Here is a 23,396-nt window from a genome sequence, read left to right on the forward strand (position 1 = left end):
GGTAGGCAGGATTTTAAGGTTAGAATACTCCAGGAGGAACAAGGTTTATCAGCACATAGTTCAAAACATACAAAAAGTTCCTCCGCATAATGTCGAGAAGTTGAAATAAAAAAACATAACAAATCTTTGGTATTTAGCACATAATAAGACCTTGGTACTAGGCACTACTCTTCACAAATAAGATATTGCATCCCAAACATAAAGAAGCATGTGAGAGGTATTTAGCATTATATCATTATGTTATATGCAGTATATAAACACCTTCTTCCTCTCTGGCAGAACCCAGAGCGTCCGCCTCCCCCCATTCCGTTCCAAAGCCTCTGAGAACATCTGCGGCGTACCCCAGGGATCCTCCCTCAGCCCGACACTGTTCAACATTTACATGGCCCCGCTTGCACACATCGCCCGACAGCACGACCTCAACATAATCTCCTACGCCTACGCCGACGACACTCAACTGATCCTCTCCCTCACCAAGGACCCCATCACCGCCAAAGCCAACCTCCATGAAGGAATGAAGGCCGTCGCCGACTGGATGATGATCAGCCGTCTGAAGCTGAACTCGGACAAGACAGAGGTCCACATCCTCGGCTCCAACCCTTCAGCCTGGGATGACTCCTGGTGGCCGATGGCACTGGGGGCAGCCCCGACACCCACCGACCACGCACGCAACCTGGGAATCATCCTCGACTCAACGCTCTCAATGACCAAGCAAGTCAACGCCGTCTCCTCCTCCTGCTTCAACACCCTCCGCACGCTCCGCAAAATCTACAGATGGATCCCGACAGATACAAGAAAGACAGTCACCCAGGCCCTCGTCAGCAGCAGACTCGACTATGGAAACGCCCTCTATGCGGGAGCCCCGACCAAGCTCCTCAAACGACTACAACGCATCCAAAACGCCTCAGCACGACTGCTCCTCGACGTACCACGACACGGCCACATCACCCCCCACTTGAGAAACCTGCACTGGCTCCCCATCAACAAGAGGATATCCTTCAAGCTCCTCATCCACGCACACAAAGTACTCCACAAGACCGGCCCAGCCTACCTCAACAGAAGGCTCTCCTTATACATCCCCAACCGCCAGCTACGCTCTGCTGACCTCTCACTCGCTACCGTCCCGCGCATCCGAAGAACAACCACTGGTGGGAGATCCTTCTCCCACCTCGCCGCCAAGACATGGAACACCCTCCCACTGAGCCTACAACAGACCCAAGACCTGCTGACCTTCAGGAGGACACTCAAGACCTGGCTGTTCGATCAGTAGCGCCCCCCCCAACGCTTTGAGACCCTCGAGGGTATGTAGTGCGCTTTACAAATGATTGATTGATTGATTGATTGATTGATTGATAGCATGGTACTCAGGTCATTTGTGTTCCGGTGTGTTCATGGTCACTAAAAACTAAGGACCAGATGTATGACCATAGAATTTTGCGACTCACAAATTGCAACAAATTGCGAATCGCAAAATGCTATGTACAACAGTGTCTGAAACACTGTTTGCGATTCCCAATGGGGTCGCAAATTGCATGCCTCATGAATATTAATGAGGCAGTCACAATTTGCGACCACATTAGGAATGGCTAGCACTCCCAGAGATGGTGGCCGGCTGGGGTCAGCAGAACACCATGTCTGGGACTGCTTTTAAATAAAACCGTTTTTTTTTCAAATGCAACCCGTTTTCCTTAAAGGAAAACGAGATGCATTTAAAAAAGAAAAATGTAACTTTTAAGTTTCATTTATTAAGGGCAGGCCATGGTCCCTGGGACCACTGCCTGCCCTTAAAAAATAATTGTGCATGCATTCCCAAAGGGGAAGGGGTCTCCCCTTCCCGTTTGGGAGTGCCTTACCACCCTTCTGAGAAGACTGGTAAACTGCAAGTGGTTTGCGACCGCAATTGTGGTCACAAAACATTCATACATTGGTTTTGGAGTCGCTATTAGGAAGGGACGCCCTTCAAAAGCCCCTCCCTAATAGCGAGTCACTAACCCTATTTTGTGAGTCGCTAATTAATTAGCAACATCCAAAAATACGCTGTCCAGTCCGTGCAATCTGGAGCGTATAACTATAAGCATCAAGCGACAATAATTAGTTCCTGTAGTAGATCGTGAACTATGTCGCCTAAATAGCATCGCTAGGGTGAACTTATTCGTTCAGGTCCGTGTCGGTCAGCATCCAGCGTCCATATCTGCTGAATAGTTTGCGCAGTAAGGGAGTAGCCGGCAAAAGACACTTCTTATCTCCTGTGTTGTCTCAATACACTAGACCGCACACCACAGTTGCCATCTTGGGACTGAAACTTGCCAATTTATCACACTAGGTCGATTGGACCACCATACGCATTGGAAACATTAGGCCTAATTAACAATGATGCCAATCCATATAAGTATCCTCCATCAATAAAAGGCAAAGTACTTAATTCAGATATCTAATCTTAGAGTATAACCTACATTGTGCTATTGCCGGTCTGAAAGTAAGCATATTGAATGTTGAAGGTGGCCAGGGCCATCGCAAGCTTGTCTTTGTGGACCTGGTAGATATGTGATATAGCGAAGGGTCAAATGCATAGAAACATCAAAGAGCTCCGAAATGGCTTGTGTGTGCCATGATATTTGGTATGTTATGTGTCTCATCAATTTGTGAATGCATGCAAGCATGTCTTATACAACAGGGGGTGCTCATACACTGTGTACATATTGCAAGGCAATGATGGATCATAGCATCAACAGTCAGTACATGGTGGGCATAGCGGGTTGTCCTGGTGAGACTACACATACAAAAGAAAAGAAAACTGACATTTTATGTTTTCAATTTTGTACATTAAATTTTATACTCGAGACATATGTCCATAGAAAGAAGATCACTTGGGGCTGAGTTTGTACTTTGTGAACTGTCTCTTATTGACAGGATCAAGGTGTACATCTCAATATTAATGAAATATACTGCTTATTTTTTCCTCTTGACCAAGAATGGATTAGCGATATACTTGGTGAGGTTGTTAACATTATTCTTCCCTTTTCCCCTTTGCTTATATTTATTAGAGATATTTTTATCTTTTTTATGTGTCAACGTATATTTTTTCTTTGTGTTTTCTCGAATTTTATTTTCTGAAATAAACATTTACTGAGTGACTAGCTTCTACTGATACACCTTTTCACTCTGGCTCAGAGGATTCATGATAAGAGCACCTCTAAAAGACGTCTGCATTAATATTGACCTTCTTGGGGTAATACCTTAGTAACTACTCATACCAACTGCTTTTAAGGTATATAAACCTGTAAGCCCTATCATCGGTTTTTGTATTCATATTAAAAGAAAGTTATATGGGGCCTGGGTCTTAAACTGGACTTTGTAGTAAGTTTTGGAGTACTACAGTAGTACTACTACAAAACTTACTACAAAGTGGTATTCACAAACTGCACTTTGGTAGTAACTTACATTTTTGAGTAAGTCTACTACTTTTCGGTATTCACAAACTGCACTTTGGTAGTAACTTACATTTTTGAGTAAGTCTACTACTTTTCGGTATTCACAAACTGCACTTTTGTAGTTGCTTACACTTTTATTTTAGCTTAATTATTTTAGTTGATCCTTACTTAACTTCCATTATTAACTATGGGAGAGCTGTGCAGTACCAGTAGTTGGCAATGTGCAGTGCAGGACTTACTGCAAAAGTGAAAGCTACCACAAAAGTGTAAGTTAATACAAAAGTACAGTTTGTGAATATTGAAATGTAGTAAACTTACTCAAAAGTGTAAACTTACTCAAAAGTGTAAGCTACTTTTGTGAATCAGGCCCATTGTGTCCAATACAAAGCGAAAGTGTTTGTGCATAACCCTGACAATATTGAGCATTACGGCCATGCAATTCTCCAATGGGTTTAACTCTGTACTTCTACACAAACTCTCTAATGATAGGTGGTTGCCATGCCCCTTGCTCAGCAATAGGTCTAAGTATCAAAGCCCAGAATTCGGTTATCTACCAACGGGTTATGATGCACTCTCACAAGGCAATGGGTTGGTATGCCGTGATTGCCAGGCAATCTGTGCATCCAGGCAAAGAAACGATAAAACCCTGTTCCTGAGAGAGAAGAGAAGGACCTTTTATATGCATGGGAGCCAGGACCCCGCCAAGGACATTTTCCTACTGATAAACCAGAGGAACGGTCACGTGGGCTGAACCACAGTATACTGAGAAATTGTACATATATCTGAAAGTGAATGTAGGATAGGATATTCTTTAACTAATTTTATTTGCCTTTGCTATTATCTTTATTATAGTCATGTTGATTCTGATCAATGTTTTCTAGAATAGGATAGGGTGTAATAAACTCTCGCTGCTATTATTCTTTGTGTGTGTAATACTTTAGGAGAAGTCCTGGAACGGGATAAGCCCTTGTAATGCCTGCAAGATTTTTAGCAGGTATAGTGCCCTTCAAAAATCTCTCCTACAAATGCATATAGGCCACAAGCAGCAGTGGTTTTCTTTTTTATATCTCGATTCTTTATTAAAATGGCACATCATTTTTAGATACAAACATCATGCACCAGTGATACAGATATGATCGATCAGGCAAGCCCAGGACATCAAATGAATGAAATCACCTGAAAAGACAGTAAGTTCTTAAAAACATAACTCACAACCTATAACACAACAAAGTCTCCCCCACCCCCAACAAAGGCGAAGCAAACCATGAAGTCATCAGGGGTAACCAAGAGGGAGGGAAAGGGAGAGGCCAAGAGTGAAGGGGAAGGGAAGGGGACTCTTAAATTGCGACGCTGGACCCCCAGACAGCCCCCAATGAAGCCTACAACCACCCAGAACAGCCAAGAGGCGGGTATGAAGTGGGAACCTCACTAAGGTAGCAGTGTTGGATACCTAACTAGGATCTTTTTCTCCTAAGGCAGATGGTTATGCAGTTATCCCTGGGGCCTAGGCAAACCTAACCAGGTGTACCTCGAATAAAGGAGGGACCACAACACTTTCAGGATCATATGGATACTTATGTTTATGCGCCTGACTATCAGTTTCTAAGTATTGCATTGCAAATTGTATCATTTCTAAGATTCCCTGGATGATTCCTGAGGGAGGCACATCAAGCCTAAATTATCATATATCTTGGATAGCGCGGTTAGCCACACAGCCACAACATAAGCAATGGAGATGGACGGAAGTGGGCGTACAATATAAATAAACGGTACTGTGACCGCACGTGGTCAGAGCACGGCACCTGACATCCAATGCGTAGCGGCCTCTGTGTTGTGCCCGTGAGCGTCACCATGAAGTCCCAGGTACTGCTTAGGTGGGACAGCCACACTGGTGATGAGTGGGGATCAACACTCGCAGAATATCTCACAGCAATGCACTGGCAGCCGTGAGGTCAGCGCCAGTGAGTGATACATCACCCAGGCAGCCGCAGCAAGGTGAATCAGACTGTCCTGTCCACTTCATGACACGGGCAGCGTCTCGAAAGAGATGTTGAGCTTGAGCGGCACCACGTGACGGGAGCCCGTGCAGGGGTGATCGAGTGAGAGACTGATACCACACGCCAGTGTACATGTGTGTTGGGAAGGTGCTGCAGTGAGCCTGCCAGCCTGGCAGCCATACTTTTCCCAGGGGAGGAAACACTCCCTTCCAAGAGGAGGACTGTTGCAAAAGACCTTACACACAAGGTCCAGGCCTAAAACAGGAGTGACCTAGTGCAAGAGAAGGTGGCAACACGCCAGCACATTGTGAAACAGTAAAGAGACAGTGCTTGCAAATACACACCGTGAGGTGGAGAAGCGTGGAACACATGAGGCAGTAAAAGGGACAGAACATTCAACGCAGGTACAAAACAGACAGACCAAGGTGCGATGTCTGATCCAGGGCAAGCGGCTGCACCACCAGCTCTGATGCCAATTGCCCAGTGTCAAAGTGTCCAGGCGCCATTGGCTGAGCTCCCTCCCTTCAGCCAGTTGGATGATCCCACAACGGCAGTGCCCACATGGCGCCAATGGGTAGGGAGATTGCAAAATTTCTTCAGTGGAACGTGCAAAACTGGCTGCACTGTCAAGCGGTCCCTAATGCTACACATGGGAGGGGATGAATTATATGATCTGTTTGAGAATTCGCCGAACACAGGGAGACCTGAGGTTTTTGATGCATGAGTGGCTGTGTTGAATAGACATTTTGATCTACAAATAAACCCCGATTACGAAAGGTTTAAACTGCTTCAAGCATATTAGACTGAAGCCGAGTCAGTGGACATGTTTTTTGCAAGGCTTCGCCAACTGGTGAGCATGTTTACAGGGACTGACAAACTGGACGAAATCTGTGTACAACTGATTCAAGGGTGTCAATCATCCAATCTTCGTAAACTGATCTGGTGCGAACCTGGTATATTACTTAACGACATCCTGATCCTTGCCAGGTCTCACAAGCTCACTGACAGCAGAGCAGGTGCTGTGGAATCTGCGCTTGCCTGTGTCGTCACAGCCATGTTTTGCACGAGTGGTGAAAAAATCAAGGAGGAGCAAGTAGATGCGATATAGCGACTCCCTGCAAGACTAAAGGTGGATGGCATGTCTCAAACCACTGAAAAGTATGTGGGAACTGCGGTATGGCTTGACACCCTGCCAGAGGGTGCCCCCCTCAAGAAAAATGGTGCCTAAAGTGTGGTCGGCCAAATCATTTTGCAAAGGTGTATCGCAGTGCAGGGGCAGTGCGGGCCCTAGTGCCAAGCCGAAAAGGCCTATGATCATCCGACAGCTCTCGATCTGTGACAGCAGAGATGATGGGCAGCAGGGTCCCGAGGCCAGCAGATGCCAACCAGACGATGAGGAAGACAATTACATTTTCACCATTTTCTTCACAGGGTGTGCCAATCAAAGATGGAGGCTGCCGCCGATGTGCAAAATTGAAGTTGATGGCATGAAGATCTCAACCCTCATTAACACTGGGACAATGGGGAACATCATTGACTCGGAACAGTTCCAGAAACTGTGTCCCAGGCCCAATATACTGCTGACAAAGGCTAGAATATACACCTACGGGGGAATGGATCATAGTCCCCTACTGGGAGTCATAGAGGTGGATATGACCAGTGATGATGACAAGACAAGGGCAAAGTTCCACGTTACCAGTGATAGAACCGGGACACTTTTGGACTGTCACAAGGCCGAGAACTTGGGACTAGTGGTGTTTGTGAAACAAGTTAATCAGTCTCACACTGGAGGAGTTTCCTTAACTCTTTTGAGGTTTGGGGTGCCTAAAACTGTCCAAGTCAGCCTGCATATTGAAGACAGGACCCGTCCTGTGGCACTGAGGCATAGGAAGGTGCCATTTCATCTTCACCCTCAGGTGGAAAGGAGCTTGAGCAACTGGAGCAGGCTGACGTGATTGAAGCTGTGAAAGGCCCAACACTGTTGGTGTCCTCACTGGTGATAGCCCCCAAACTAAAAAATCCTGGTGCGCTACGACTATGTGTGGATATGAGACTGCCAAATAAAGCCACACATAGAAAAAGACACATCACACCGACTATCGATGGAATAGAGGCTGATCTGAATGAGGCCAATGGTTCTCTAAACTGGACCCCAAATCAGCAGCTCATGCTGGAGGAGTCAAGTAGGTACATCACCACGTTTTCTATTCATGTGGGGCTCCGTAGATTTAAGCGTCTTAGCTTTGGCTTGTCTTTAAGCAGCTGAAGTGTTCAAAGAGGCCATTCGAAATGAACTCTCTGAGCTGATTGAAGTTCTAAATGTCAGCGATGACATATTGATATTTTCCAGTACCCTAGAAGATCATCATGTGAGGCTGAGGGGCACCATGCAGCGACTGGTTGAGTGTGGGCGAAAGTTACATCAACAAAAATTTATTTTTTGCCCTAATGAAATCAACTTCTTTGGATACAAATTCTCGAGTGGGGTTTTTCAAGTAGATCCGAAGAAAACAGAAGCTATCAAGGCAGCGGGAGTTCCTCGAAATTTGTCCGAAGTCTATAGCTTCATGGGAATGGCCAACTACTGCTGGAGGTTTATCCTAAACCTGGCCACGTTGGCGGAACCTCTGAGGGCCTTATCTTGCAAAGATGTTAATTGGGAGTGGAACAGCAAGGCGGCCTAGGTGTTCGAGGATGTTAAGCATGCACTATTGCGCTATTTATTGTTGACTCCAGTCTGGTCGGATTGGGAGCTATGCTTCTAGTGGAGACTCGCTATGCCCAGGTAGAAAGGGAGGCATTGGCCATCAAGTGGGCTTGCAAAACCTTTCATTTATACTTGTGTGGGCATCACTTCCAAATAATAACAGATCATAAACCTCTGGTACCACTTTTTGCAGGGACAGCTGGCAATGCTCCACCAAGAATTGATAGATGGGCCGTCCAGCTTCAACAATACATTTTTGGGGTCACGTTTCGGCCTGGGGTAAACAAACCCACTATTTGTCACGCCACCCTTTGACTGAAGATTTGTGTATGTCATGTGAAGTTTATCCGGGATCAGATGACCTAGTCCGCCTGATTACCGATAAGGCGTGTCCAAAAGCTTTGTCGGTGACAGAAGTGGTTGAAGCCACCAAGGCACTCAAATGTCATAGGTGAAAGAATTGATGGAGCGCAGGCCCAGTCAGCAGAGGAATATAGCAACTGCACACTCCTGTGGCATTGCAGGAATGAGCTCAGTGAAAGCGAGGAGGGGCTGGTGTTGAGAGGCCATCAAATAGGCATACCAAAGAAGCTGTTGGACCATACCATTGAACTGGCACACCAAGTACATCAGGACGTGCCCAAAACTAAAGCCTGATTACGACAGAAGGTGTGGTTCCCTGATATGGATCGGATGGTCAGAGGAATGAGTACAAAGTTTCAGGGCCTATATCATCACTGATTCACAACCACCTGTCGCCCCAGTGATCACTGACAGTGGTCCTCGATGAGCCTTGACTTTGGCAGCTTCCCAGACAACCGGCCGACGATGGTCCTCATGGACAGTTACACCAAATGTCCGGCAGTAGAACTAGTGTGGTCCACGGCATTTGAATGTGTCAAGCCCACACTGGAGAGAACATTTGCTTTGGTGGGGATTCCTGAAGAGATTAAAATAGAAAATGGCCTGTCTTTTCAAAGTCAGGAGTTTAGAGAGTACCCCATACAACTTAATGTTCAACATCGCTGCATCACCCCTCAATGGCCTCAAGCAAATGGAAAGGTGGGAAGGTTTATGCAAATGCTCAACAAAGTGCTCTGAATTGGAGTAGATCAGGCAGAATCTCTAATGTTGCCTACAGCTTTTGAGAACATACCAACAGACACTCCATAGCACTAGAAGCTGTGCGCCAAGTGGCCTGATCATGAAAAGGCCTACTCGTAATTTACTGCCAGTGAGCAATTCCTGGAAAACAGCAGTTCTGGATGAGAATGCAGCCCAAGAGAAAAGGAAGGTTACGTATGACCGGGCTAGTCGAGACAGGAGAGCTGTGGAACTGATCTTGAGGATAGGAGACCATGTGGTTATCATGGATCGCCACCCGGGGTGGAAATTCAGGAGCCCGTTTGAGAGAGAACCATGGGAAGTCGTAAACGTCAAACGAACTATGGTAACAGCTAGAAGGGGAAACACTGATGTTTCAGGAAACATATCCTAGTTTCGGAGAGTCCACCAAGAAGTTGGGCTGGAAAATGCAGTTAGTGGTGTGAACTGGATGCCAATGGTGTGAGTAAAGGACTTGGGGATGATAACTCTCCAGCACCAGAGGAAAGGACTTGGAGTGATACGGGTCGATCGAGAAATTTTTGGCCCTCCCGTCAGGAGAACGGAGTAGCTGGGGCCTCCCATACCATCTGAGGGTCAATCCACAACCGAGTCAGGGACTCAGGGACTATGTTTGTTGTGAGCACCTAGGGGTGAAGATGGAAGAATGAAGACGTAGGGCCCTGATCAAGTGACTCACACTGGATTTGGTGATGTACTGATATATTGTAATATCTCTCTTTCTTTCTCTCTCTCTCACTCTTTGTTGTTTTCATTTCTTTGTTTTTCTTTGTGAGAAAAGTTGATTTCCTGAGTCATGCCATGGCTAAGAGTCCGACCCGGATTTATGTTTCACATATTGGTGATTATTCTGTAACTACTGTTGCATTTGTCCAAAGGTTGGATGTGATGTAGTGAGCCACACGGCCACAACATAAGCTGCGCATGCACGCAATCGGATGCCCGGGTTCGGCCATACAATATAAATAAAGGGTGCTGGGACCACTCAGGGTCAGAGCACGGCACCTGACAAGCAATGCGTAGCGTCCTCTGTATTGGGCCCATGAGCGTCACTGTGAAGGCCCAGGTACCGCATAGGCGGGGCCGCCACAGATAGTAAGAGCATTTGTGACTTCCTTCAGGAATTTTCTGTTGCTCTTTAGATGTTGCCTGTTCTTCCTACCACTCCTATGGAACTGATCCCTTTTATTAGTGCGTCTCAGATTTATTCCTGCATATTGTAAACTCGTCTTTGGGTGTTCATAGTCCATACTCTTTCACTGCAATGCTGAGCCCCTAGGTAGATTTAAATTGGCATTTAATATTTTAATTCATATGTATGCATCTCATGTAAAAGGCTGTAACCATTGTTATAACCACATTGTTATGCTCCCTTAAACCACAGCATTGCCTACATAGTTGGTCCAGAATGTGCAGTTGGTTGAAACTGATATTTGTGGCTGGTTCTGTGGTAGTTTGGTACACTTGCTCTACTTCTAAACAATTATTTTATTTTATTATTGGTTGAAATGTGCACAGGTCCTATCTTCCAGCAAAAGTCCCATCCCATTTATATCCTATGTTTCACCATCAATCGAGTGATAAAACAGTGTTGGTAAACACAAGCCAATAGAATATCGTTTTATTGAATGGTGATGATGGCATCTGTCAAATAAAATAAAAATATTATCGATCTTTCTCCATGGATCTGAGTTTCAATCTTGTGTCCAGAAGGCAGAAAAAGGAAAATGTTTTGACAATTCGCAAAATATTAGAATTTCCAAGTAAAACTCCTTCATTTGTTGTTTAATGGTGCGATGCTGCAATATTTTACTCTGTCTCTTCCTTGCTTCTCTGTACAGATTATTATTAAAAATATTAAATTGCTGAAAAGAGTGGAACAGGAAGCCATAAAAAGAGTAGAATAGCCATACTGCAGGAAAGTCTACTTATATGTGATTTACATGAGCGGGTGCTGGGTAAGGGTAGGAAGCAACAGGAGAGTATTGAGGGCAGCACAAAGGGCAGGAGGAGAAAACATAGGGTACATGGTATGGAGAGCAAGGACGAGAGGAAGCAACATGGAGGGCATGGGGAGGGAAGCAAACAGAGACAGAGCAACACAGAGGGAGGTGGAAGCGAAGGAACTAGAGAAAGTGCAGCATGGAGTTAAAGTGTGAAAGACAGCGGCTCGAAGGGTGACATTGTTTAAAAGTGAAAGCATACATAGGGGAGGCTCAAAGGACAAAGTTGTAAAATATGAAATTTTTAGAATGTTATGAAAAGAAATACGCTGGGAGAAGAGGGAAAACAGAGAGAAGGGGGTAATATCGCGCACTCTAATGGAATGCTTTTAGGAAAAAGCAAAAGATTTTTTTCTGAAATGTAGACGCTTGCTGAAGAATAAAAGGAGTCACTCAGAGAAATGGTAAACAGGCTATGTTCCACAGGATGGACAAATACTAAATGGACCGGCTAAAAAAAAAAAACATTGAATATAAAGCAAGAAAATAACAGTGACAAAACAAACAACAATGAAAAACAATGGGATGAGTTGCTTTCCAGGTTGACATGTCCTCAATAAATCTTTCGCAACCAAACAGCTGAACTGTCTGGTAGGCCAATCAATGGAAAGCAATGGGCAGAGCTACTGTCCAGGTCAGCCATCGACATGTCCCCAATACGTCTTTTGCAATCAGACAGCTGCACTAATAGGCAGGCTTTGATGTGAAAAAAGAATTGGGAGGATCTGAAGGACAAGGAAGACCACGAAGTAAAGCCTGGGTTGGGGGGGAAAAAGGAAATGGTTTTAACAATTTTTCAATGTTAGAACTGTTAGCCTTAGGGTGGTCTTCCTCCAAACTTTTTGCCTTTCTCCTCTTATTTTTGTTGATCTCGTGTTTGCTGGCCGTAGGACTCTGTACACTTCAACACTGCTAACCTATTCTACAGTGCATGTGCTCACTTTTTAGCACTGGTAACATTGGCTTATTCCCAATTGGCATATTTAATTTACATATAAGTCCCTTGTAAAGTAGTACTATATGTAAACTGGTCCTTTAAATTAAATGTTACAATTGGGTGTCACTCAATCAGTAGCGTAGGAAGGGGTGTGCGGTGGGTGCGGGCTGCCCCGGGTGTCATCACTAAGGGGGGTGACAGAATGGCAAAAAATATGTGTTTTTAAAATTAAAAAATAATTTTGGCCTCACAACACTTTAAAAAAAAATAGTATAATTTAAAACAAGTTTAATAACTTCGTCTGACAATTAATTAACCTCAACAAGTCAACATAAAACATATTGAAACTTTTTAGTTCAGTCAACAAACGCAATGAAACGCGGCTGAACTCGACGCTGTGTAGTGGAGAGCATATGATAAAGAAGGGGAGGGGGTGTTTCTTTCCACCGAAGTCTGTCTCTGCAGTTTGTACTCGAGCGAGACGTAAACAACCGGTGACTCATCATTACTCTTCAGACAACTTCAGACCTGAAGTCTAAGTTTAGATCTGAAGTCTAACTTTACACTTGAAGTCTAAGGGCCTGATTTAGATCTTGGCAGATAGGATACTTCATAATAAATGTGGCGGATATCCTGTCCACCATATTACAAATGCATTATATCCTATGGCACTTGTAATACGGTGGATGGGATATCCGCCACATTTGTATCCTATCCACCAAGATCAAAATCAGGCCCTAAGTTTAGACCTGAAGCCTATGTTTAGACCAAAAGTCTAACTTTGACCAAAGTCTAACTTTACTACTTTTTGGTATCCCCAAAAGTAAGTTACTACTAGTAACTTTACTACTAGTATTTTTATCAGTAGTAACTTTGCTACTAGTACGTTTACTACTTACTACTAGTACACTTACTAGTAGTAACTTACTAGTAGTAACTCACCTTGGTGAATATCGAAAAGCAGTAAAGTTAGACTTTTGATCTATGTTAGACTTTAGGTCTAAACTTAGACTTCAGGTCGACAGCTTGGTCTAACTTTACCTTTCTGAATCAGGCCCCAAGTCTTCCGTACACTTCTGGACCCCCTGTGGACTCTGCCAGGAAGAAGGACTGCTATGCTGTTGAAAGGACTGCCACTCTTCTGGACTTCTGCTCTGTAGGACTGCTGACCTGCTCTGCTGACATTCTACCTGCTACCTTCTTGCTTAGGTCAGAAGGACTGAACCTGCATCTGTTGAACTCAGGACCCCAGAGTGACTTTAAGGGCTAGTTGGCTGGCCTCCTGACTACAGCCTCAGGGGCAGAAGGCTCAAACAACCTTGAACTCAGCACCTGGCCTCTGCCATCTGTGAGACCTACTCTGCTAAATGAGGCCACCTCAGTCCAAAACCCGTGGAAGTGGGCTTGGAGGTGCTCTGCCAGTCCATCTGTGGATCCAACAGAACGGTTGCATCTCCTCTGCTAAGTGGACCTTTCTGGCGAAGAACTTTGCATCTCAGCCTGTAGCCCCATTGGAACTGTGGCTGCGCAACGCATCTCCGATGCAGGGCCTTTCATCGCAAGCTTCTCATCAATCAGGATCCTCAACTATGGCACAGGACCTTGCATCGCATCTCCTCAGAACCGATGCATCACTTGGCTGCGCAAAGCATCCTCGACACAGGACTCAGCAACTCTCCGCTACTAGGATTTAAGGTACTGTAGCTGGCCTGCTCTCCAGCGTGGTCGGCCTGAACTTGTGACTTTGTCCGGATCTAGCATGACCAGATAGCCACAGTTGGCGCATGATGCTTTTGAGAGCTATTCTTACTCAAATCTTTAAAATTGCATATTTCCAGTTATACTGATTGGATGTTTGTCATTTTGGTCTTATTTTGTTTATTACAATCTACTCAATGTTTCTAAACTGGCGTGGGATGCCTTTTGTGGTGTGTTTTCATTTTATTACTGTTTAAAGTGTTGCACAGATACTTTAAACATTGCCTCGAAGTTCCGCCTGATTGCTCTGTGCCAAGCAGCCAGAGGGTTGGACACTGGTTAATTTTAGGTTTGCTTGTGCCTTTTCCCTGACAAGGATTGTGGTTACTGCTTGAGTAGAGTTTTACCCCCCTCAACGAGTACCTCACTATCTTACACTGGTGATCAGCGGGATATGGACTTGTGTTTGTGCAGTGCCAGTCATTAATTTTGTGCTACACCACCATCCCATTTAAATAACTTGAAATCAATTCAAACCTTTTTTTAATTCTACCTAGTTTGCTGTTTGGCAGTTTTCCCTTTTTTCTATATTTAAGTTCCCTACCTCTTTGTCTCATACCATTGCTCAATGTGAATAACCTCTGCAAGGCTGAGCTGCGAAAGGGGAGATACATGCAGGAAAAAAAGCCACAAAGCTGGACCTTTAGATCGCTTTCAGCGCCTATGAGGAAGTCACTAGGATGCAATCCCAGCCTGAAGACTCTGAGGATGATGATCCAAATGGGGGGCATCCTGATGAGGGGAACTTGAATTGGGAATAGAGGCTAACCTGGCTGGGTGCTCTGTGCAGGAGCTCCCAGAGGAGGGAGTTCCTCTACCCACTGAGAGAGAGCTCAGTGTGAGAGTAGGCAGCTGTGTGTCTTCTTGGAACTTGTCCCTATTGGAGCTGGTGAACAGGAAAGCAGAAAGGGAGTTCAGGCTCCAAATGACCGAGCTTAAAACATAGGAAAAGAAGGCTGAGAGAGCCTTGGCAGAGAAGAAAATGCTGCTGGAACATAGAGGAGCCTGAAAGAATTGGAGATAAAAACTAGACAAACCAAAGAATGCAGTAACCAAGGTGGCATCTTATCTGTAGTGTCTGAAGGTGGCAAGATGTTTGCATACCCAAGGACCTGGAGCCCAACTATGTGATGGGGGATGATATTGACAAGTGGCTTGCTGCACATGAGGTAGTCCTGATGTTACACAAGATCCCAGAGGAATACTGGGGGGAGGGGCTTGTGGAAGCACATGCCCACATTAAGGAGGTATACCTTACTCACACTAGCGGTAGATGACTAGGCCAAATACGCCCACATGAAAGTCATCCTGGTTGCTAAGTTTCTACTGACCACTGAGAAATACCACCAGAGTTCCAGGGACAGCCACAAATGTCCTAACCAGTCATGGGTAGACTTCTTAGGAGGTTACTGTAGTTTTGCATTGAATGGTTGGGTGAGTGGCAGAAAAGTTAATGATTATGATGGACTCTACAACCTAATTCTCAACATCTCTTTTACAAAGCTGCACCAGCACCTGGTGGATAGCAACCTGACTTATTCCAGGAAGCTTGCTGAGGAGGCGGACATCTGGGTCAGTACTCAGGTGTCAAAGATGGCAACTGGGGGTACTTCCAAAAGGGTGGTCAGGATTTCCACCAGAAGAAGGAGGGGGAGATAAAAACAAAAAGAGTTTCTCACAAGGCCCCAAAATAGTTCACAAGGGAAAGGCTCTTAATCTCAATCTGGCCACCAAAAGAAAGGTTTTTTGGACAAAAATACTGTTACGTTTGTCCCTAAGTGCTACGAGTGCTACCAGTGTGGGCACGTCAAGGGAATTGCTAAGTGCTCCAAGAGGACATAGCCCCCCAGTGGTTGGCAGTCCCAGAACTTGGCCTGTGTAGCACTTGAGGAGGAGATTATCCCAGTCCATGTGGGGGGCAGCTAAGGTTACCTTAGTGTTCCTGGGTGATGGAGAGATGGTACTTAAGTCCCACATGCCTGCCAATACTTCCATTTATAGGCAATGGGTCACCATCAATGGACAACCAGTGGAGGCTCTGAGAAACATAGGAGCCAGTATGACTACTGTCAGGTGTCATCTGATGTCCTGAGAGCAGGTGATACGCAATATATTTCACCAGGTTGTAGTATCAAACAACCTTGAGAGCCACTACCTAGTGGCTCTGGTTCCCTTTGATTCGGGGGGGTCTCAGGTTCTCTTAAGGTAGTTGTGAGCCCCGCCATGCCTATGGGTTGTTTGCTATTGAATAACTTGGAGCAAACTTCCTGGAAGGAGATGGAGCTTAAGTCACACCTGGAAATGTTGGGGTTACCTTGGTGGGTTATGCGACCACTCGGTCCATGGCTGCCCGAGAGGAGATTCAAGAGAGCCTGCAGCATGGAAGGATGGGCTAGGCAGCTGTACAGAAGGAGATGGACAAGTGGTGTTGGAAACCCACCTCTGAAGTTTCCGTGGTACCAGTGGATGGCTTGTACGCCTCCTCCATCGGCAATCAACACTCCTCGCTTCACGTGCCGGGAGGTTTGCCACTGTTGGCGTCCTCCTGCTTTCAGCTGAAGTGGTCCTCGCTCTCAGTGTTTTCAGGCACCAGGCTAGCATGGTCCTCAGTCTTTCTGTCTTCCGGCACTCTGTCAGTGTGGTCCTCGCTCTCTGCACGTTCTGACATCCTGTTGGCATGGTCTCCAGTTCCAGCGTTCTCTGGTACCCGGTTGGCTCTGCACTCCTCTCCTTCCAGTCTCTCTCCTTTTCTGATGACGAGAGCCTTTTCTTCTTCCACTCTCCCTCCTGATTGGTCCTGCGGTTAGTATCCTCCCCCCTGTGGAGGACAAGGGTAGTCCGCTTTTGCTGTCGGAATCTCTTCTCTAACATTAGTCTTGCTTTCCTTTTTATGGTCAGGCGTGGTACACAGGAAGACGGCGAGGGAAACATCGATGAACCATAAGGTAAGTAGGAGGGTTTTTGAGGGTCCTACAGAGATATTTTGCCTGCACAATTTTTTCAGTGTTATGCCTTTATTGTTGAATCTCTTAGGAAATTCCTTTGCAAAAGAGTGGCGTCTGTTTGGGGTGTGGAGCAGGATAATGCTTTTCATATTTTATGTGAAATGATTGCAAATGCATCTTCCCTGAAGCCTTTTGATGTTAATTCTAATTGTTCTATTATTTTGGACGCAAGTTACAATGGTCTTGGAGATGTTTTAACACAGTGGCACAACAATAAGGAGCACGTCGTTGTTTTTTTTCAAAGCATATTAAAAGGTGTGGAATTACATTACAGTACCATTGAATAACGAAATCATGCAACCAGACCTTACCTGCGGATCGCCCCATATAATAGAACACACACCAACACACTCAACTAATTATCCCAATTCGGATTGGATCACCCGATGCAATGAGTTAGCCACCGGACTATCCCTTCTCAAGGTTGAGATGCAAAACCAAGCAACCATCACCAAAGAACTCCCAATCACACACAGAGCCAATAGTACCACCGTGAACCGAATCAGTCACCAAAATAGAAGATACATCGCAAAGAACTCACACATTAAGAACACTAGACAGAGTAAGATATCATCCCCCAATGACCCATCTCGTCCTAGGAGGGCAACCTCTGAACTATCCAACAATGACATAGATGACCTCCTCATATCCTATGCCAGTTCGACTGACAACAGTAAGCCACAATGTGCCACTATCCAATCCATTCAAACCAACCCCTTCAGTGAACACACTCACAACTACAGATCCATTAATAGAGAAAATTCCCAAATATCAACATAGTGCAGACTACTCCCTCCCACTCGACTAGCAAGTTGAAGTGTGCACTCATTAATTGCAGATCCGCTAGCAAACATGCTGCTGACATTTACAACCTCATCCTCGCGAATGATCTAGACATTATCGTCCTTACCGAAACATGGCTAAATAGTTCCTCCTCTCCCATCCTAGACCTTCTGGTACCTCCTAGCCACGACGTAATCCGCCTAGACAGAAACGTGAAACCCGGTGGCGGGCTAGCCTGCATTTATCGAAACACAATATCAGTCAATCAAGCAGACTACATCTCTTTATCCTGCTGCGAATATCTTTGTATCAACATCTCTGATGACAAGCGCCTCGCCAGCAAACTTCACATAATTTACCACCCTCCGGGGGATAATCAAACATTCATCGATGAATTAATGGAAATCATTACATACAAAGACAATTCACAAGTACCACAGTTTTTCCTGGGTGACTTTAATCTCCATTGGAACAATCCTAACAACCATGCTGTAAGCTGTCTTAAATCTTTTCTGTCAGACCAGAATCTGTCCCAATTCTGCGACAGTCCAACCCACAACAAGGAAGAGATATTAGACCTCTTCATAGCGAAAACGATCACTGTATCACTAGAATCCATCACCCAATGTGGCTGGACTGATCATTACAGCATTCTCTTCTCCATCAATATTGAGGTAATTTCTAAAAGGGGCTAACCCACAAAAACAAAACAATGGAAAAGGGATATACTAAATATTAACCCCACTTCTCTGGTGAACCTTTGCAACTATGCCCTGATCCCCAAGACAGACATGGTCGACGTTTATTACCTCACAGTCTTTTACAATTCCACTATTCTTGAAATTCTTGACTCTACAGCGCCCCTCCAAGAAACAAATGCTTCCTCCAAAATCTCCAAACCATGGTTCACTGAGAACCTGAACTCTGATAGGTGCAAGCTAAGATCAGCTGAGCGACTCTGGAAATCAGCACCCTCCGCTGATCACCTATATCATCTTAGAGCAATGAGGAGTTTATACAACAGAAGGATCCTAAAAGCCAAGGCAGACTTTTTCAGAACTCAGCTGAACCAAGCCATTAACTGCCCCAAAAAACTATTCGATGTCGTCAAACAACAAGCTCGCAACACGCCTAACCCTAAGGAACGAAACGATTCAGCTACACCGAACTACGATGAGCTGGCCAATTTCTTCCTAGAAAAGACAAAATCCATTGAACTAGACATCCAATCTAAAAAGGCCCTTCCACAACCAATTGCTCATGATACTAAATTCTACCCCAAAAACAATGCCTCTTGGCACACCTTCTCACCCATCCCTGAACATGAAATCTATAACACTCTTCTAGCTATTAACCCCTCCAATCACTTCTCTGACCCCCTACCACATTCTTTATTCAAAATGATAAAAACCTCTATTCTACCCCTCTAGTCAAAGATTTTAAATGCCTCTCTGAGACAAGGCTCCATACCAGATTGTCTTAAAGTAGGGCAGGTCACACCTATACTAAAGAAATCTGACTCCCTCTCCTCAGATCTCCACAACTACCGCCCTATATCTAACATCCCCACTTTGGCGAAATTGCTGGAAAAATGTGTACAAATACAATTATGTAACCACATCGAAAACTTCACCCTCCTAGACAAACACCAATCCGGCTTCCGTCAAGCTCACAGCAAGGAATCCGCACTCACCCACATAATGGATGACATACTAAAAATGCTAGACTGCAACAAATCATTCCTAATGATACTTCTTTACCTATCTTCCGCTTTTGATACGGTTAAGCATGACAACCTATTATCCCTACTGGAACGAAGGATGGGCCTTACCGGCCCAGTGTTACAATGGTTCACCTCCTTCCTAAATAACAGAACACAAAGAATCAAGATGAAGCAGTCACTCTCTCAATCCACTATGGTCACCATAGGGGTTCCACAGGGCTAAGCACTCTCACCCATTCTTTTTAATCTACTCATGGAGCCCCTGGCAAACGCATTGAACTCTGCGAACATTCTATATCACCTGGATGCGGACGACGACATGAAAATCTCATCACCAGAAGACTTCATCTCCCTCAACGCTATTCTACAGAATACTCAAAGCTGGTTCACTGGCAATCACCTCATGCTTAATACCAAAAAAACTAAATTCCTCCTTATCTCCCCACCCAATCACACACCCAAGATAGACTTATGGTTGGAACATCTAACCTCCTTTGACTGTGCTCCCCACATCATTGACTCCGCGAAATCCTTGGGAGTCATCATAGACAAACACCTGAACATGCAGGCGCAAATCTCTAATGCCAACAAGGGAGCTAATCACCTGATGACTATACCAAGGAAACGTAAACCCTTCCTCCCACAGACCGACTTAAAAATGGCGGTGCAAGCCCTTGTGCTACCAAGATTGGACTATGGAAGCACAACTCTATGCGGCCTCCCCAAATACAAGCTGGCCCCGCTGAGGGCCTCGCTTAACGCTGCGGCCAGACTGGTCTCAGAAACAAAAAGAAATAGCCGCATTTCCCCGACCTTGAAAGCTCTGAACTGGCTGCCCTACGAGGCAAGAGTACATCTAAAGATCGCCTGCATGACTCATAAAGCCCTGCATAGCAACTCCCCAAGGTACTTAGCACAAAAGCTAGAGCGATTGGGAGGATGCAGACAATTGCGAAGTGCGAGTTCTCTACTACTGAAACCACAAGCCTTTCATAAAAAGAGAACTGGTTGGAGAGCTTTTTCAGGGATCGCACCGAAGATCTAGAACTCCCTACCTCCAGTGGTTCGTGGTATCTCTTCCTTCACCTCCTTCAAAAAAGAAGTAAAAATGCTTCTATTGAACAAATCCACCTCCTAAGACTTTAATTCGATGTTGACTCCGAGTCACCTTTGCCATCCATATTCTACTGTCTACCTCTTTTGTTTTAAATATCAAATTACCAAATGTATGTATACTACCTCAACCACCTAAAGTGTAAGACTGTGTATTGTGAAGTGCTCTGATTCCCTCGTAAATCATTCTTTGTTGACTAGTAGTCACCTATGCTACCCATATATTATTATCTACCTCTTTTGTACTGAATGACGAGTCCTGAATGTATGTATACTACCCGAACCATATAATGTTTAATAACTATATATTGGAAAGCGCTCTGATACCTTTGTGGGTCATGTTCGCGCTATATAAAACTTTATCAATAAAAATAAATTGAATGTGACTTGTGGGCTTGCGCATGGGATGTCAAAAGATTTAAAACATTTTTATGGGGTAATAAATGTACCATTGTTGCTGACCATAAACCATTAATATATCTTCTGAAGGGTAATGGTTTGGGTATAGCTTCTGCTAAATTAATAAAATACATGTCACAGCACAGCTTGAGGAGTACTTTATTTAGATTAAACACATTCCTGGTGGGAAAAATCTATGTGCTGATTGTTTATCACATTTGCCAATTCCTTGTAAAGAACTTGATTTTCAAACTAATGATGATTTGGAGTGTGGTGCGGCTGTTGTGAATGATTTGTAGTTGGGTCATGGTGTTATTTTAGCTGAAGAATGGTTGCATGAGAAAGAAAGGATTCTGATTTAATTATGATCAAGAAATGTATGGTCAATGGTTGTCCTTCTGTCAGGTAATTGGACAAATCTATTGTACCTATCCAGCAGGTTGCGGCTGAGTTGACGGAGAAAAATGGTATGGTTATCAGACAAGGGTGTTTTATTCCATCTACTGCACTGAAAGAAAGATGAATTGGTATTGCCCAAAGTAGTTATCCTGGAGTTGCTGGTATGAAGAAACGTTTCCATAAGTACTGTTGGTGGCTAGCTATGGATAGACAGGTGGATGAGTATGACGATAAATGCAAAATAATTTTGTGATCATTGGAAATCTGTGAGGGAGTCTGTTCATTTTAATTTATCACCTGAAAGAGACTGGTCCAAGGTGGCAAAAGACTTTGCTGGACCTTACTATAAACCTCCTTACAACATAATATTTTTAATTGTCATAATGGATTCTATTTCAAGATGGGATTCTTATAAGCTTATAAGAACTCTCAATACTGAAAATGTAATTGGATTTTTTTTTAAAGAGATGTTTAGCAGGAAGGTGTACCTAAGATTCGTGTTGCTGATAATGGTAGACAGTTTGTTTCTGACAGTATGGTGGAGTTCTTGAGATATATTCGTATTAAACATGAAAAGACTCCTTTGTAATTTCCTGCAGCTAAGGGTTTGGTGTAACGTTCAAATAGATTAATGGAAGTTATTCAGACTGCATTGGCTTGTAAAGGGTATTTATTAAGAGAAAAGGTATGGACTTACGTGTGCGTCCTTGTGGAATAAATCTTCTTTCTACAAGCTGTTCCTGCTCTCGTTATTTGGATTACCCCACACTACACTTGACCAACCCCACCAACGTCCCTGCCTTCCTTCCCCCTTCTGCAGCTTTGCTTTCTGCTTTCAGTCAAAGCAGACAAGCAGTGCTGCGCTGACAGGCTCTCAGAATCCTGCCAGCCAGGCCTCAAAGGCCTTTATGACATGACAACGGTGGGCAACCAAATTTATTATCAACTTTTGCTATGTGATAGCATGGCTCATGACATTTAGAAACAGAAATAAATTATAGAGACTCCCTATGAGAGCCATACATAACAAACCACTAACACTACTGAAAATTGAGGGAGAAATTATCAAACTAAGGGCCAGATGTACGAAGACTTTTTGAGGTCACAAATGGGCCGATTCGCAGAATTGGGTTGTTTGCGGACGCAACAAGGCATTTTCAAATGTAAGAAAACCAAATTGCGATTCGGTAACCTGTTACCAAATTGCAATTTATGTTTGCGAATCAGTATTTGAAAGAGGTGTGTTTAGGGCGTCCTTTGCAAATACCGATTCGCATTGGTATGTGACCAAAATTCGCACTTTACCACCAACTCAAAGTTGGTGGTAACCCATTTGCAAATGGGAAATGGTCCCCAAGAGACCCCTTCCTCTTAGAGTATGATTGAAAACAATATCTTTTAAGAGCAGGCAGTGGTCCAAGGGAACACTGCTTGCTCTTAATAAATGAAACTTAAATCTTAATCTTTTTTAGTTTTAAATGTGTCTTGTTTTCCTTTAAGGAAAATGGGGTGTATTTAAAAAACCTTTTTTAAAAAAGATTTATATATTGAAAAGCCATCACAGACATGGTAGTATGCTGACCCCAGCAGGCCACCATCCCTGTGATGGCAGAGAATCATAGTGGGTCACAAATTGTGACTCAACTCATTAATATTCATATTGCGACCCACTACTAATCGCTATTTAGGGAATATGGGCTAAATAATCCCTGTGTACATTAGTAATTGCGATTACCAAATATAGATTTGTGAAAAAATCTCAATTTGGTAATCGCTAATAATATTGTACGTACATCTAGCCCTAAATGACTAAAACATTACTTTATATAGGCCACTGTGATTTCAAATTATTAATTGTACAAATCCAGATGTTTATCACAATTGCTAGAAAATAATTGTTGGTTTCCAGCTAGCCCGTAGAAGGCCTTTTCCATTCATAGCAGCTGAGCACATCTACATTAACCAACTGCCAACTGGAATTTTCAGTACAAATATCAATTCTTTAAAAGCATGGAT

The sequence above is a fragment of the Triturus cristatus genome, chromosome 2_1, assembly GCF_964204655.1.
Source record: "Triturus cristatus chromosome 2_1, aTriCri1.1, whole genome shotgun sequence".
Classification (NCBI taxonomy): Eukaryota; Metazoa; Chordata; class Amphibia; order Caudata; family Salamandridae; genus Triturus; species Triturus cristatus.